Here is a 16929-nt window from a genome sequence, read left to right as displayed (position 1 = left end):
AAATCATAGACGTGGATGGACTGGATGAGGACACCCAGCTAAAGAAGAGAGGTGCTAAAACACAGAGCCCTGGGCCTGCACCAAGGGGAGAAGGAGCAAAGGGAAATGAGGAATGGCTGGTGAGGTAAGAAGAAAACCAGACAAACATGATGTCACAGAAGCCTAGACAAGTGTTTCAAGAACAAGCGAGTTGTCATCTAGGTTGAATGCTGCCCTGAGGTTGAGAAAGATGAGGACAGAGAACGGGCCAGTGGCTTTGGCAAGATGACCCTGATAAAGGACTGTTTCGTGGAGAGATAAGGACGAGAGGCACGTGGCGGTGCAATGAAGAGAAGAAAGCCAAAGGAAAACACCCAGGTCAGCTGGTCAGTAAGGCTTGCTGGCCAGGTACTATAGGGTTAGATGTGTGGAAGGGATTGACAAGCCTTTGTTAGGGATATGCTGTCTTTAAGAGTTGAATATTTTTACAATGTATTTTTAGTTTAAAATTACATACAATGAAATGTACATATCTTAAGGGATGAGGTTTTTTTTTTTATTGAGGTAGAATTCACACAGCAAAATTAACCATTTAAAAGTGAACAGTTCAGCAGCATTTAGAACATCACGATGTTGTGTAATCCCCACCTTCACCTAGTCCCAATTTTCATCACTCCCAAGGGAGACCCCATACTCCTTAATGGTATGGGGTTTCCTTTGGGGATATGCTGTCTTAATTCACCATTTAATTCACTCCAATTCACATTTATTTTTTAGGTCTGAGTAGCTAAACTCCATGTAACACAGCTCTTTATCGAAAGAACCTGGGCCAAGCCAAAGTAACCCGTGATGTTAGAAGTCAGGATCACGATACTTTTGCAGAGAAGAGAGTTTGTAGTGAAGGGAAGCAGGACACCAGCGGGGCTTCTCAGGCGGTCTGTGTCTTGACCTGGGTGGTGGCTGCATGGACGTGTTCACGTAAAGATAATTACTCAAGTTGTACACTCATGATACATATGCTTCTCTGTGCGTATGCTTCAATTTAAATTAAAAAAAAAAAATAGCTAAGGAATCAGGAGGCCTGGGTGGCAGTTCCAGCGCAAGAGGTGAGGAGCTGTGTGACCCGAAGCAAGCCTCTTAACCTCTCTGGACCTCAGACTCCCTCATCTGTAAGTGGAGAGGATTAACCAGATGCCCTTCAAGGTTCCTTCCACCCAACATGGTTCCCACGAGCAGTTTCCTCCGATTGAAGTGGGGCATTTTTGCTGCTGAGATCAGCCCGAAGCCCTCACTGACCTTGGCAGAGGGAGAGTCAGGCCTTACTCATGCTCTTCCTTTCAGAAACTAGCAGTTGCAGCTGATGTCTCTGTAGTGAAGGGAAGCAGCGGCAAGGCAGCTGTGAAGTTAATGATAGTGCAAATAAAAAGCTGCTAGTAATTAGGCGGCTGGATGTTCAAGCATTATTGTTATTTTAAAAAATCAATTAGCTGAATAAGAAAATGCCATTGAGACAAACATTTATTTTTCTCCCTAGCACAGTTCCAGCTGGGTGGGAGGATAATGTGGTCAATTCCAGAAGTGGGAAATACGGTGCTGACATATTGGAAATTAATTTATATTTTTTAAAACTGCATAGGGGAAGATAGAGGCTTTTCAATTTTTGTAAGCTTTTGTAAGGGAGAAAAAAGCTTCACATAATCACCTGTGATTTGTACCCGCTACTGCTTTATTAGGGAAGCCTCCAGCTCTGGCAATGACCACATCCCCATTTCCTCCTTTTAGAAGGCGTTTTGTAACAAAAAATGCTTTTAGGACATCTGGGGTTATTGATCGGTATTCCAATCTCTGGGATAAGACCTGGGGAGTCTATGAAGCAAATAAATGAAGAAACAGAAATTTTTTCCTATCCGTCTCTTGTTCATTGTTCAAATAACTGCATTTAGCCAAGCAGATCATATAATATGGTTGTGTTTGTTTAGAGCACTCTTCTGAAGACTACTTGGGTCTGTGTCCTGCATTAACCACGTAACTCTGGGGCCAGTTATGAAAATTTCCTGTGCTTTAGTTTCCTTATCTGCAAAAGGAGATTCTGTTAGTACCCACCTCAGGGTGTGTGTGTGTATGTCTATGGATGCACACGTGTGTGCACACACATGCACACAAAAATGAGTGTGCATAACCCATGGAAAATGCTTTGCCCAATGCCTGCCATGTAGCCGGCACTCAGTAAATATTAGCTATTTTTACGCTGGGGAAAAAGAGGGAGTTCTTAGGCCTGTGGGGAAGGGGCAGGAAGTGTCAGGCAGCAGAAAGTGGATCCAACTGTTTACCTTTTGTGTGGCCTTGTGGACTCCTGCATGCAAAGGCTCTTGACCACTGTGGCTCTCATAAGACCCCCAGCAGGGCTTTTAGACTTCTCTGGGCTTATCAGTTTTGAGTCCCTGCTTGTTGCACTTTGGGAACCACAAACAGCCCTGGAGAAAGGGAGTCGGAAGATCTGACTGTTCCCCTGTAATGGATGATGACCTCCCCCACGGCCCCCCCCCCCCGCCGACCCCCGCCACCTCAGCTGGTGACACAGGCCTTTCGCATAATGGAAGGCATTTGGGGATCTATTTTTCTCTCACTGCGTAGAGGATTACTCACCTCACTCCTCTGTGTCACAGGGAAGGAGGGGTGGGGGGAACACAATCAACTGCCAAGGATGAGTCAAGTTTCAATAGAGCATCTTTGCTCTGAAGGCAGGGACTGCTGCTTGTTACGCATTCCTGAGATTCAAATTGCAAAGCAAGTCTCGAACTCACGCTCTTTTTTTTTTTTTTTTTAAAGATTTTATTTATTTATTTGACAGAGAGACAGCGAGAGCAGGAACACAAGCAGGGGGGAATGGAAGAGGGAAAAGCAGGCTTCCCGCCGAGCAGGGAGCCCGATGCGGGGCTCGATCCCAGGACCCTGGGATCATGACCTGAGCCGAAGGCAGACGCTTAACGACTGAGCCACCCAGGCGCCCCTCGAACTCACGCTCTTTTACTTCTTTCTTTTCGGAGAAGGGTGGCAACTGGAACTATTTTTTGGGAACTGTATTTTGACTGTGTTCTTTCTAGGTTAGAGAATGAGGGAAGGTGATAATCCCAGAGCTGGCTCTTCTAGGGCCTCTGTGAGTCTTGATTACGAACCCAGGCTGGTTCATGCTGCTTCAGCTCTTACCTTCTCCTAAATCATCCACCCCCATCTGAGCATTTCTGCCTTTCCCATCCAGGAGTGGCCACGGTCAGCTGGCTCTGGATTAGAAATGAGTGTGGAGAACGTCTCCTTCCCTGACCAGTACACTGCTGTGGTCTTCCTAGCAGGTGTGTCATCTATCCACTGCTGGGTCTAGTCCAGTCAAGAAGCCGGTCGATTCCCACATGGATGTACACCCCACCACCTGTGGCTCCAACCTCCCTATGAAGCTCTTTCCTCAGGGTGGCATGGAGTATTTCCCCAGGAGGTGTCAAGGGAGAGGAATGCTAGTGAGAGAGAAGCGATGTGATCAGTCCTATGATCACTTAGTGTTGAAGCTAAAGGGTATTTCTTATAACACAGTGCATTTGCCTATACTTATTTCCATGGTATGAAGCAGTGGAACAATCAGAAAGAAAGTAAAAGGGTAGGGTCAAGTTCAGGGTACAGGGCAGGAGAGGAGAACATAGGACATTGTTGAGTTGACCAGCCAATTGGCAGGAGGCATGTTTTGAGCATCTCCAAAGACCATAGGAAACAACATTGCAGAAAACATTGATTCTAACTGAACTGGTGTGCTTGAGGCCAACAGTTCCCAAAGTTAGCTGAGCATGGGAGTCATGGGGAGCTTCCGGTGATACATGTTCTGGGCTGTGTGCCGGGGAATTCTGAGTCCCCGGTCTTGGATGGGAATCTTCATTTTAGAAGTTTTCCCAGGTGGTTCTGATGACCAGTCAGGTTGTTTAATTACTAAGTTGTGCCACATTTCGAGCGGAGATGGTCCATATTATCTACCACCAACAAGGCAGCTCAGGCTTATTTCTAAACCTTTTGTTATGAAATGTAACACACAAACAGAAAAGCACACAAAACAGAAATGTGCCTGAAAGCAAACACCCAAGTGTCAAATAGAATATTGCCAACAGATACGTTTTTTGGCAACTAAATACAAATCTTCAAAATTCCCATATTTATAAACCACTGGAGCTATGCCATTTCTCCAGCACCCGAATTGCAAGCCTCTGGTTTTAGGTATATCTCTGATAACTCTCGAGCTTTCCTCTGGCTCAGGAGCTGACTTTTCACCCTTCATAATCTTGCATTTGGATCCTGTGATTAACCAGGAGTCAGAAACTCATTTCAAACCCCAGCTAGTTCCTCTACTTGCCTGTGATCTTGGACAAGTTCTTTTACATCTCTGGCCCTTAGATTTCTCACCTATGAAATAAGAAAAATAGCAGTATCTACCCCATAGGATTTTGTGAGCATTAAATTTATTGAGCAAACTCAATATTGCCTGGCGATCTACAATTTTCCTATCAGACCCTGTTTTCACTTTGCTCCTCTCCAAAACGTCTCTTCCCAGAAATTATCCCCATGCCAGAGGCTTGTGCAATTTCCATCTATATAGAGCCATGCTCTCTTATCTCTTGTCTTAAAAGGAAACAAGCAAAAAAACAAACAAACAAACAAAAAAACCCTCCTTGACCCCACATCTCTCTCCTGCTATTATTTTTCTGCCTCCATTCCTGGCAACATTTTTGTAATTACCGTCTCTGCTTATTCACTCTATGTGGTCTCCTCTGTGCTCTGCAGTTGGGCTTCTGTTGTCCCAAAGCCACGGAGACCACACCTGTCAAGATGACCAAGAATGTCTGCATTGCCCCAGTCCAGCAATTACTGTTCTATTCTGAACTTAGTTGGTCTTTCAGCAGCATTCAACAGAGTAGACCATGCTGACAGCTGGAGAGAGAAGCTTCTGAGCAGAGGGAACTGAAAGCCCAAAGGCTCTAAGATGGGGACAAGCTTAGTGGGTTCAAGAAGCAGAAAAAAAGGCTGATGTGGCTGGAGCACAAAGAGGGAGGAGTATGAGCTGGGAAGGCAAAGGTCTGCAGGGGCCAAATCGTGTGGCACCTTGTCAACTGGAGTGAAGCTTCTGCGAGGCTCCTGGCATAGAGCAGGTGCTCAGGGTTAGCTATTATCACCGTTATTATTAAGATTTTTTTTTAAAGATTTTATTTATTCATTTGAGACACAGAGATACAGAGACAGAGAGAGAGCATGAGCAGGGAGAGAGGCAGAGGGAGAAGCAGGCTCCCCGCTGAGCCAGGAGCCCGATGTGGGGCTCGATCCCAGGACTCCGGGATCATGACCCGAGCCGAAGGCAGACGCTTAACGACTGAGCCACCCGGGCGCCCCCGTTATTATTAAGATCTTAATAGTGCCGAGTGTGACAAAGAGGGGAAGGGAGCTGGGTAGGGAAACGAATTAAAATTCCCAAGTCTTGAAGAGCTTTCAGCCTATTGAGGGTCTAGATCATACATAAGTAACTGAATGAGAGCTCCCAGGCCGATTTCTTAATGGTCAATTTGTCATCGTCCCCCCTCCTCCTACCACACACACTTTCTTGGTGAATTTTGTCCCATCCTGTGATTCTTTCTGGATAATTAAGGTTTAGTTTTTCACTTGAAAAGGAGCAAAAGTGGGCTGTAAGTCCCTGTGAAGAAAGAGATGACTAAGAACCTGCCAGCCATGAGATTACCATGTGGGCTGAGGACAGACCCTAGCCCCGTGTCCTCTCTCCTTTTCCAGACTGCTCAAAGCAATCACCTCCAAATAAATAGTAGCTGGTCTGCTGTTTCATTTGTGCCAAGCTGCAAACTGCACAAAGGAAATCAGACTCTGGAGCAGCCCTTTGGTTTCCCGATGCAACATGTGTGACCGAAAGCAGGTGTGTTTTTATCCTCCTGGTGTCCTTGCCACACACATTCCTACTGTGGGCACCTGCAGGCAAACACACACACACTCAACACACATTCCACATATAAACACACGCACACACTCAGTCCACCCCCAGATACTTGATGCAAACACTCAACACACACACATCTTTGTCATAGCTAAAATTAATTTGCTTTCATTTCCAAACTCTGACACTCACAGAGTTCTTCCTCAAAATGATAAGCCCATAGAGCATTCTGGGTAATGGCATGTAAATGAGTAAGATCACTGTGTTCCCTGTTTTTTATTCTGGTAGACCATTCATATGGCAAGAAATATGCTAGGGTAGAATGTATTCCATTCTTAATCTGATTGTTTTCAGACTTTTGTGCTTGAGGACATTTTGTCATTACACTGGTTTTTTGGTGTTCCTTTTTCGTGTCTGGAAGCTCAATATTCTTTTCTGTCATGCACCATTTCCAGCACTCCAGGCCAGTGAGATGTCTCTATCCTCTCCATTTTAGATTTGAAAGCATCTGTCGAGTGCCTGAATGTGTCTGGCTCCATACAGGTGCTCCACTTGAAGAAAACCTAATAAAGTATGAAAAGTCAAAGCCACAGAAGGATTCAGTAAGATTTCCTTCCTGTCGGGCGCCTGGGTGGCTCAGTTGTTTAAGCGACTGCCTTCGGCTCAGGTCATGATCCCAGGGTCCTGGGATCGAGCCCCGCATTGGGCTCCCGGCTCAGTGGGGAGCCTGCTTCTCCCTCTGACCCTCTCCTCTCTCATACTGTTTCTCTCTCGCTCGCTCTCCAATAAATAAATAAATAAAATCTTTAAAAAAAAAAAAAGATTTCCTTCCTGTCTTAGTATTTTTCTTGTTTTTTAAAAATTTTACTCTATGTTAATAATCTTATTTTATTTTAGAACCTATCAATCACTCCCTGATGGAAATGGGAAAAAAAAAAATTGGTCCATGACCCACAGATCGTTTGAGAAACAATGAAATAAATACACAACATTTGAACCAAGAAATTCTATTCATGAAAAGACACGAAGGATGAAAAAACAAGCCACATAATGGGGGAAATGTCTGCAGCACATTAATGGTTAAGGGAGCTTTAAGAATCAATTCAAGTAAAAATGGGTGAAAAATCACTTTACACGAGAAATCCTAATGCCTGGTGAACATGTGAGGCGTGCCCAACCTCACTATCACCTCACTGTCAACAAAAGCCATGGATTATGAATAGGGGGTAAAATTTTAGATCGACAAAGACTTAGAAGTCCATGCTGAACAGCAGGAGCTCTCTGATGGGAGGGTAAACGCTTCAAAGCCTTTGGAACACTCTGGCGGCATCCACTGAAGCCGAACACAAAAAGCCGGACCCGTGAACAGCAATTCAGGTCCTCGTCCTAGGAACTGAAAGCATGCGCACAAACCCAGCGATGAAAGCAGCATGATTTGTGATGGTTGCAAAGTGAAAACAAGACAAATGGCCACCAGTAGCCGACTGGATAAATAGATGATGTGCCGTCCACACTATGGCATCGTTAACAGCGGCAAAGACCATCAAGGCATGGCTTCAAACGGTGACGTCAGGGCAGCTCACAGACTGTACCCTCCATCCGTCCCAGGCTCCAGGCACTCCAGGGTCAGACGATCCTATACATTCAGTAACTTCCTAGTGCTGGACTTAGTCCTGTCTGCAGAGCTCGTGCCTGCTTGGTGCCCAGACGTCTTAGGGGTGAGAGCGGGTCCCTGAAAGGGTCTTGGGTAAGTCCTCCTGGGCTCCCCTGGGCACTGCTGTGGTTGGTCCTGTCCCTGCTGTTGAGAACATTTGGCCTGCTGGTTCTTGAATCCCAGGAGCTTCTTCAGTTGGGTCGTATGTCCCTCCTGCTCCTCAGAGGCCAGATACCTGTCCTTCTCAAAGTGTGTCCCCAGGTCCCACTGCTGTGCCCTGCGGTGGACCCCACGCTCCTGGTGACACCCCCTCGGGGCCCTGGGGATGGACGGTGCAGGGCCCATGAAGTTCTTAGGTTCTTACATCCTTCATTCCTCTGTTCCCACCTCTTGAGCTTAATACATTGTAAATGTTTTTTCTCATATAGGATTTCAAGCCATATACCTGTTGTCCAAAATAAGGTTAATCCTAGAAGCATGGGAGAATGAGGCCATCCTGGCCCTGGTGTCTGCAGACAGCCCAGATCAATGACTGGGAAGAAGACACACAGTAGAAATATTAAGACATTGAATGAATGCTAAGTACCAGGAATCTGCCTTTTCCTCCAGAAAATCACCAGCCACCCCTTTTCCTTTCCAGCTTCAGGTTCCTGTAGCCCCACTCCTTAACTACGTCTTTCAGCACCCCCAAAATTGACTCAATCTGCCTCAGCATCAGCACTTCTTTAAAAAACCTCAAACATAGCGTATTACACACACAGTTTGCCTTTTCACCTGTATTGCTTGGCAGTTGGACATTTAGGTCAGCCTCGTTAAAGGGTTCACACTACTCCACTATAAAGAGGTGCTCATGGCTGGACACTTGGGATTTTTTCCTGGTTTTTGTCTATTAAGAGGCTGCAGTGGAAAAGAACCTCCCTGTTTAATCATCCTTCCCAAGACTGAGTTTCCTGGGGTAGTTATTAAAATGTTTAACTTTTTCTTTCAAGAAAAGAGGATGTGGGCAGAGAGGAGTTTTCTGCAGGCCTGCTGGGAAATCGGGGCTCTTCTCTGTAGTAGCAGGGTCATCCTGGGAGAGCTGCTTATCACAGGGAAGTGACGTGGGAAAATTCCCATAAGAATGGTCTGGATGAAATGCAATAGCACATTTGTCAAGAAGCTTTAAGAAGTTGAAAACATTATACAGCAACGATAAGGTGTAACTAAAGTAATGGGGCAGATTTGACTGGAATCCTATACTGCAACCAGCCACATATCTTTATGTTTGGCTAGATTATACCCAGAAGACTGAGAACACCTAATCCAGACATACTCAAGAAAAAACTAGAAATGTATTGTCTCGTGTAGAAGTCCACGGGGTAGGCTGGCTTCACACACTGTGAGATTCAAATGCTCAAGTGATGTCACAAGGACTGGATTTCTTTTCTTGGCTCTGTCTTCTGACGTGTTGGCTCTCATAAGTCTTCTTGTTGTGGGGACAAGATGGCCAAAGCGGCTCAAGCCTCATGTGCCCTCAGGCTTTGGTACAGCAGGAAAGGGAGAGAATCTTCTCTAGTAGCTGAAACCTGTCCCAAATGGAGTCTTCTTGACCCTAATTGGCCAGTCATTGCTCAGGAGGCCATCCCTGAACCAGCCAGAGAATATCATTCTCTGGCTCTCTCAGCCCCGATGTAATACCTTTTTTGGGACTCAAGGCAAAGTCAACTCCACTAGAATCCTGTGGACTGAGAGGAAAAGAGTAGATATCTGAACACAAACCCCGTGCTCTTCTGGCATTACGTGAAATGGACATCGGGCCATCAAGAAGCCACAAATTTTTACTGCCTTTAGAGACTTGCCATTCATGAGCCTGTCATTTCAAAATTCTGGCTCAGCTGAGTTTCCTTCAGGGAATATCTCCACATTTTGTTTTAGGGGGTGGTAGAACCAACAATTAGAGGCAAGTGTGCGGCAAGAGAAATGTTTGCATATTGAAATGGCCTTTAAAAGTGTTTCTCTTTTGGTGAGATAGCTTTTCCTCCTGTCATGTAAAGAGGTTTCCATCACAAAAGTCTAGCGAAAGGAATGGAGTTCTTAATCAGAGTTGCAGGGAAAGCAAACACACCAAGGCTGAGTATCTTCCTCTGCACAACCGAGAAGCGATTAAGTGCAGAAAACCCCCCCATACATGCAAGGTCATTTAAATCAGAACAAAGAGAGGGGGAAAAACCCAATAAGTGTTTTTTGATCAAACGTGATTACATTTAAGATAAGCTCAGCCATGCTTTTACCATCACAAAGGGAAAGTGGAGGAGGTTGCCAAATAAGCTCCCCTATCTTCAAGTTTTGAAAGAGCCAATTATGAGATGCAAATGACCCAAAATTGGGCTAGGAAATTAACACTGAAATAACCAATAAGTGTGTCAGTTCTCTAATCTTATTTTCTCAGGTTATGCATCTGCTTCAGCTCCTTTCTGCATCATTTGTTTCTTTTCCCTACTCTCCCTCACCCTCAAATCTTCATGTCTTCTTAGCTTGCCTGTCTCACTGCCGTGCTTGCAAGCCCACGGGCAGGTGCTCCTGAGCTACGCATAGCTGCTCAGGGCCCTTTGCCCAGCTCACCATCCGTGTGAGTCAGCAGGTACTATCCTGCCCTCGGCTCTGCTTTTGGAGAGATTGGGGTGACCCTGGGATAGGTGAGCCCCAGGAGGCAAGCTGGAGGGGGCCACCAGGAGCATGTGTACAGAGCAGACCATCTGACAGGCACAGGGGGAATCAGGACCAGAGAGGCTTTCTGGGCTCTTTATCTGGCTCTTGGCCAAGCAGTTCCCCTCCCTCCACCACATTCCTTATTTCCAGGCACCAAGTTCCCCTGTAATCAAGTACCCAAAAGTGTGGTAGCCTTCAGATTTTGCTTTGTTTGGCCAGTAACAGGTTTTAATGTATTTTAAATTTAAATACCTTTGGGTACAGTATATGTGTATATATGGAGATATATATATATATATATATATATAAAATCCTACTACTCCCTATTGCCTTTCACAGGCCTGCTTCATTATCCCTTGTCTGACTGACCTTCAGCTAGTGGGTAACGTATTAACCCTTTCATTTTTATCACCTTAATTCTCTCTCTCCTTTCTCTCTCTGAGGTAAACAGTCATTGAGGAATGACTCAGTCTTGAGTGTATGCCCCCTCCCATGCCTCCACGCTTCACTGAGCCACACTGGGTCCCACTTTCCAAGTCTGCCTTTCATGTCCCCAAAGAAGCCACCCCTGCTCTGAGTCTGCACACATTTTAACGCCTCTTCCTGCCATGCCCTCCAGCCTCTTCCTAATTAATTCACACGTGGCCTCCAGAGCTCCACCCAAACGTCACTTCCTCAGAAAAGCCCTTCCTGACTGCCCCAGATTAGGATGGATCGCATCGTGTGCTCAGAACACCCTGTACTTCTGCTTCACAGCATTTACCTGGACGGTCTTGCAATAATTACCTGTCCACTTTTCTCCCTCCCCCAAACACCTCCAACCTCCAGCATCTCCCAAATGCGAGCGCAGGGAGGGCAGTTACCCAGTTTGTCTTGCTCATAGTTTATCTCCAGCTCCAAAGGAGCACAATCTGAGTGCTCCTTACATGTTGATCAGCGAGTGAGTGGATTAATGAAAAGATGGTTAAGGCATCAACAGACTGAGACAGCAGGGAGGAGAATTTCAGGGGAAAGACTGCGTGAACACAGGGTCCAAGGGAACATAGCACGGGGCATATGACGCTACCATGCGGAGTCTAGTTCATTCATAAATTCCAGCCTCCGTGAATGAGCCGGGCTTCCCCAAGTTCCTTCAGAGCAGGTTCTTTCCCCACCACTGTGTTCCAACAGCCCACCATGTGCAGGAGGGTTTCCCAGCTTTGGTGGGTCCTTTCACTTGAGCCCAGTAAGTCCCCTCTTGCACTCCCTCTGGTAAGCTGTCCTCACCTTCCCCACTCTGTTTAGATTCCTCACTCCATTCCCTCTTGAAATAAAAACGATTTAGTGACATCTTCCTCGGTTTCTCTCTTTTTTTCTATATCAACTCTGGCCTTCAGCAGCACTTATATTTAGTGGTATAGGGCGAGCAGTCTTCCCAGGAAAAGTTTTTCTACATGTCTGTGGTTTTACCTGAATAGTTTTTGTTTGAGGTTTAAATGGATCTATTGATTTTCTGACCCATTCAGGAACTTTGCTATTTTTAAATAAAAGAGGGATGTGCCAAGTAATAGCAAATCGAAACCATCTCCATTGGTGCAAATCACCTTCAGGAAGGACAGGTCACCTTTTGGAGGCCTGACGTAGTAGGGGAGGAACTCCATTCTGAGTGCAGAGAGCTAGGTGCTGAGCCTGCTCTGACCCCAGCCCCTCGTTGGTGGCCCTGCACCAGCCCTCTCTGCACTATGAGGGGGTCTTTCCGGGGATGGATCTCAAGCCCCTCAAACTCTGATGACTCACCTGGGTCCCTGAGTTCAGGGTCTCAGTGGATGTCACTCTTTCCCCCTGCACTGAAGCCCAGGAAAGCCCCAGGGCAAAGATCACCAGGTGGCAGCCCAGTGAGCTTGCCTGTGTCCTTGAAAAACCTATGTGCCTGTCTGGGAAGGGGGTGCATTGTGAGGTCCAATTTACAGGAATAGAAGGAGACTAGAGAAATGGCTCTTTCTTTGTTCTGTGAAGACCCTAAATGAGCCAACCTCTTACTTGCACCCACTGGGCCTGTGACACAGGAGTGGGCCTCATGGTTGGTGTTAAAAGATTACATGTTTGTGTCCCCCCCCCCACCCAAATTCATACGTTGAAATCCTAACCCCCAATGTGGATGGTTTTAGGAGGTGGGGCTTTTGTGAAGTAATTAGGTCATGAGAATGGAGCCCTCATGAATAGGATTAGTGACCTTATAAAAGAGATCCCAGAGAGCTAGCTCACTGTCTCCACCATGTGAGGATACAGTGAGAATTTGGTTGTTTGCAGCCTGGAGGAGGGTTTTCACCAGAACCTGACCATGCTGGCATCTACGTCTGAGTTTTTAGCCTCAAGAACTGTGAGAAATAAATGTGTATGGTTTAGGCCACCCAGTCTATGGTAATTTGTTATAGCAGCCTAAACTAAAGACAGTTGGGTTGGAAGAGGTATTCTCTGCACACACAGGGGTCTCCCCATAGTCCCTCATGTTCTTTTCCCTTCCCCAGTCCTTGCCACCACTGACTAGAATATGCCAGGGTGGTCAGGCAGGAAATGTGAGGAGGTCTCCTCCTCTGCACCCCAAACCTGACCAGGGAGGCATATTAATCCCCAAAGGGGACATAGAGCTAGTCAGTCATCAGGTATTTTTCCCTCCCCTGGGAACACATCAGAGTGGAACAGAAGAAATTCCTGGAAGGGTCACTGGCTCAAGGACACTTATGGCCTACGCAGTTAAAACACCAGGACCTCCCAGGACCAGAGAAACTAGGATCCGTTCATCCCAGAGCCCCAGGAAACAATGGCAACCACTCAAGGAAGCTTAGAGCTTGCTGAGGGTTTGGTGTTGGGCATTTGGAGGAGATGGTGGGTAAAGGCTCAGGATTTCACGTGCCCAGTAGTGTGAGTGCTGCCACCAAGTTATGCTACCATATCTTGCTTCTGAAACAGGACAAGATTTATAGATCCAAGCATGGCTGGCCTTCTGGCTGCAGGCTTGACTCATCCAGACCCTTTCACTCTTCCTAAATCTTTCATTAGCCTTTCCCTGCTCAGAAAATTTTATGAGTCTCTAGTTTTCTAAAGGAAAAAAAAAAAAATTGACCTCCCTTGCCAGGCCAATGCTCAAGGCTATTACGGTCTTTCACGATGGAGCCTCCTGAGCCCTTTTCCACTTCTGCCTCCATAAAACATCTGAGGGCATGAGGCACAAGCCTCCATGCCCACCCACTCCTTCTCCTCTAGTCCTTGCCCCTTTTCCAAGGTCCATTCCTGGGTCATCTTTCTTCTTGAAGCATCCCCTATCCACGTGGTCCCTGTGGGTCCCTTCTCTCTCTGAACTCCACTATAGGAATGAGGTGCTACAACCCAGTTCTGACTTTCTAGATTATAAGCTGTATGAGGGCGAGGACTGGCCCTGTGTTGTTCACCACTGTATAATCTAGGGCAGTAGCTGGTACATAACAGATGCTCAATAGATACTTGCTGATTTAATTAATTCAATTCCATTTTTTATTATTTGTCTTGTTTCATGTATGCAATTTGGTTGGTCCAAGTAGACTGCAAGCTCTTCAAAGCTTAAACCTGGTTCCATACTTATAAAATTTTTGTCTATTGATTTAGCTGGCCATCAGTGCCCAGAGAGAGTACTTACTACGTAGGATTGGGCAAGGCTGAGTGTCTTTGCAAATGCTTTTTCTGGAATGTAATTTGACAGTACAAACCAAGAGCCTTAAAACTGTCTACATCCCTTGACTTGGGAATAATTCTTCTATAAATCCATCCTAAGTAAATTAACTGATGTTAATTTCATCAATTAATGTCATCAATATTAATAAAACAAGAGTGGCTGCAATTTACAAGACTGCTAAGCACTTATATGTGCCAGACCTTCAGCTACCGGCCACTTTACATACGTTCTTTCCTATGATCCTCTGAATCACCCCATGAGATAAGTAGTATGATCCTCATTTCACAAATGAGACACTGAGGCCAGAGAAGTTTATGGAACTTGACTATCATCACATCCTTGGTAAATGAAAGAGTCAGAATCTGACCTGGGAACGTGTGACTCCCAAGCCCATGCACTGTATTCTTATTATACCAGTAGAAAATCATGAGCAATATAAATGTCTAGCAAGAGGAAATGAATTAGTTATGGTATATCCACAATATGGGATATTATTAGCCATCAAAAATAATGTTTTTGGAAGATCGTTCAATGACGTGGGAAATACTTTAGATAAAAAGTTAAGTGAATGGGGCACCTGGGTGGCTCAGTCGGTTAAGCATCTGGCTTCGGCTCAGGTCATGATCCCAGGGTCCTGGGATCGAGCCCCACATCGGGCTCCTTGCTCTGCAGGGAGCCCACCTCTCCCTCTCCTCTCTGCTTGTACTCTCTCACTGTCTCTCCTCTCTCTCTCTCAAATAAATAAATAAAATCTTAAAAAATAAAGTTAAGTGAAAATAATAAGATTCTGCAGTGGGTTGAATGATGACCCTAAAAGATATGTCATATCTAAATCCTTGGAGCTTATGAGTGTGATCTTATTTAGAAAAAATATCTTTGCAGATGTAATTAAGTTATGGATCTTGAGAAAAGATCATCCTGGATTACCCAGGCAGGTTCTAAATCAAATAACAAGCATCCTTATAAGAGATGGGAGAGAGAAAAGACACAAATGTAGAAGGCAATGTAAAGATGGAAGCAAAGATTGGAGTGATATGTCTACAAGTCAAGGCATGTTAGCAACAATGAAAAAGAAGAAGAAACAAATTCTTCCCTACGACCTCTGTAGGGGGTACAACCCTGCTGACACCTTGATTTCAGACTTCTGGCCTCCAGAACTATGAGAAAATAAATTTCTGTTGCTCTAAGCCACCAAGCCTGTGGTAATTTGTTGCATCAGCCCTAAGAAACTAATACAGATTTCTAACCATATATGCCTTTAGAAACCGTACTCTCTGTCATGGCAATCCAGACCTACTGCACTCTGACCCCAACCTACATCTCAAGCTGACAAGCATTCTATAGATTCTACCCCAGGAAATGCTGTCCTTTCGCTCTCCTGGGCCTGTGTCCACTGAGTTCTCCATCTGCCCAAGAAGATCAATACAGATACAGACACGTACCAATATGTCTGTTATAAAAATCGGTACTTAACACCACTACCGGGATTCAGTGCAGTTAATGCAGACCAAGTGCCAAGCACTATCCTAAGCACAGGGACAGCATGAAGACCAGCTTTCATTATGTAGCACTTTAGAGTTTGCAAATCACAACCACATGCCTTGTCTATTTGATCTTCACACCACCCTGTAAAGTAAGTAAAGCAAAACATTTTACACCTGTTTTGTAGGTGAATAAGCTGAGGCTTCACAGATACTAAATGCCTTGCTCAAAGTCATGCAGTAGGGCAGAGCTTAAACCCAGTTTTCCTGCTTATTGTTTCCATGATCCCTCTGCCTGCCACTCCACCTGCTTGTGCTCTCCCTCTCTGTCTCTGTCAAATAAATAATAAAAAAAAAAATCTTAAAAAAAAAAAAAAAGGGGCGCCTGGGTGGCTCAGTCGGTTAAGCGGCTGCCTTCGGCTCAGGTCATGATCCCAGGATCCTGGGATCGAGCCCCGCATCGGGCTCCTTCCTCAGCGGGGAGCCTGCTTCTCCCTCTCCCTCTGCCTGCCACTCCACCTGCTTGTGCTCTCCCTCTCTGTCTCTGTCAAATAAATAATAAAAAAAAAAAATCTTTTATTGTTTCCATGATACTAAGTTCCCTCCAGACCCAATGTTTTGGAAATTCAGGTAGAGGAAAGTAAATCTTAGAAGAGGTAGAATTCAAGCAGAGTCTTGTAAAATGATAGAATCCCAATAGATTGGTGGTTGGCAAATTGTGGTCTGTGGGCTAAATCTGGCCCGCCTCCGATTTTTGTAAATAAAGTTTTATTAGAATACAGCCTTGCTCATTCATTTACACATTGTCTATGGCTATTTCCATGCTACGACAGCAGAACTGAGTCATTGTGACATAAATCCGTATGACCTGCAAAGTCTAAAATACTATTTGAGCCTTTACAAAAAAGCTTGCGGACCCCTGCAACATATGGTTCCATGTGTATGGGAAGAGCTTGTGGGAGTGGAGATTGCCTACAAGATAAGGAAATCCATAGCTTCTGGTTAAAAGTAATATTTGAGTCCTTCAAATAACTGTCTTTCTGGTCTTAATAATAATAGCAAACACTTATGTGGTACCTATTATGTGCCAGGCAATATTTTAACTGCTTTATACATACCCATTTATTTTATTTTATTTTATTATGTTATGTTAATCCCCATACATTACATCATTAGTTTTAGATGTAGTGTTCCATGATTCATTGTTTGTGCATAACACCCAGTGCTCCATGCAGAACGTGCCCTCCTCAATACCCATCACCAGGCTAACCCACCTCCCACCCCCCTCCCCTCTAGAACCCTCAGTATGTTTTTCAGAGTCCATCGTCTCTCATGGTTCGTCTACCCCTCCAACTTCCCCCCCCTTCATTTTTCCCTTCCTGCTATCTTCTTTTTCTTTTTTTCTTTCTCTCTTTTTTTTTTTTTTATTCATGAGAGACAGAGCGAGAGAGAAAGGCAGAGGGAGAAG

The 16929-nt window shown here is 45.2% G+C and overlaps 2 long non-coding RNA genes across 2 annotated transcripts in view; one reads left to right on the top strand and one right to left on the bottom strand.

The window, feature by feature from the left end:
- LOC145715853 (uncharacterized) overlaps positions 1 to 7211 on the top strand; it is a 32991-nt gene extending 25780 nt beyond the window's left edge. Inside the window, exons 3-4 of the long non-coding RNA XR_014146206.1 lie at positions 6447 to 6552; positions 6848 to 7211. This is a non-coding gene — a long non-coding RNA (uncharacterized LOC145715853). The remainder of the gene's footprint in view (positions 1 to 6446; positions 6553 to 6847) is intronic.
- LOC145722146 (uncharacterized) overlaps positions 513 to 16929 on the bottom strand; it is a 17663-nt gene continuing 1246 nt past the window's right edge. Inside the window, exons 2-3 of the long non-coding RNA XR_014146207.1 lie at positions 2310 to 2453; positions 513 to 1375 (exon numbers count right to left, since the gene is read on the bottom strand). This is a non-coding gene — a long non-coding RNA (uncharacterized LOC145722146). The remainder of the gene's footprint in view (positions 1376 to 2309; positions 2454 to 16929) is intronic.

Source organism: Leptonychotes weddellii, chromosome 6 (assembly GCF_054177405.1).
Source record: "Leptonychotes weddellii isolate Sample4059 chromosome 6, ASM5417740v2, whole genome shotgun sequence".
NCBI classification, from domain to species: domain Eukaryota; kingdom Metazoa; phylum Chordata; class Mammalia; order Carnivora; family Phocidae; genus Leptonychotes; species Leptonychotes weddellii.
Note: the sequence above shows the minus strand (reverse complement) of the source record. Positions and strands in the feature narration are given on the sequence as shown.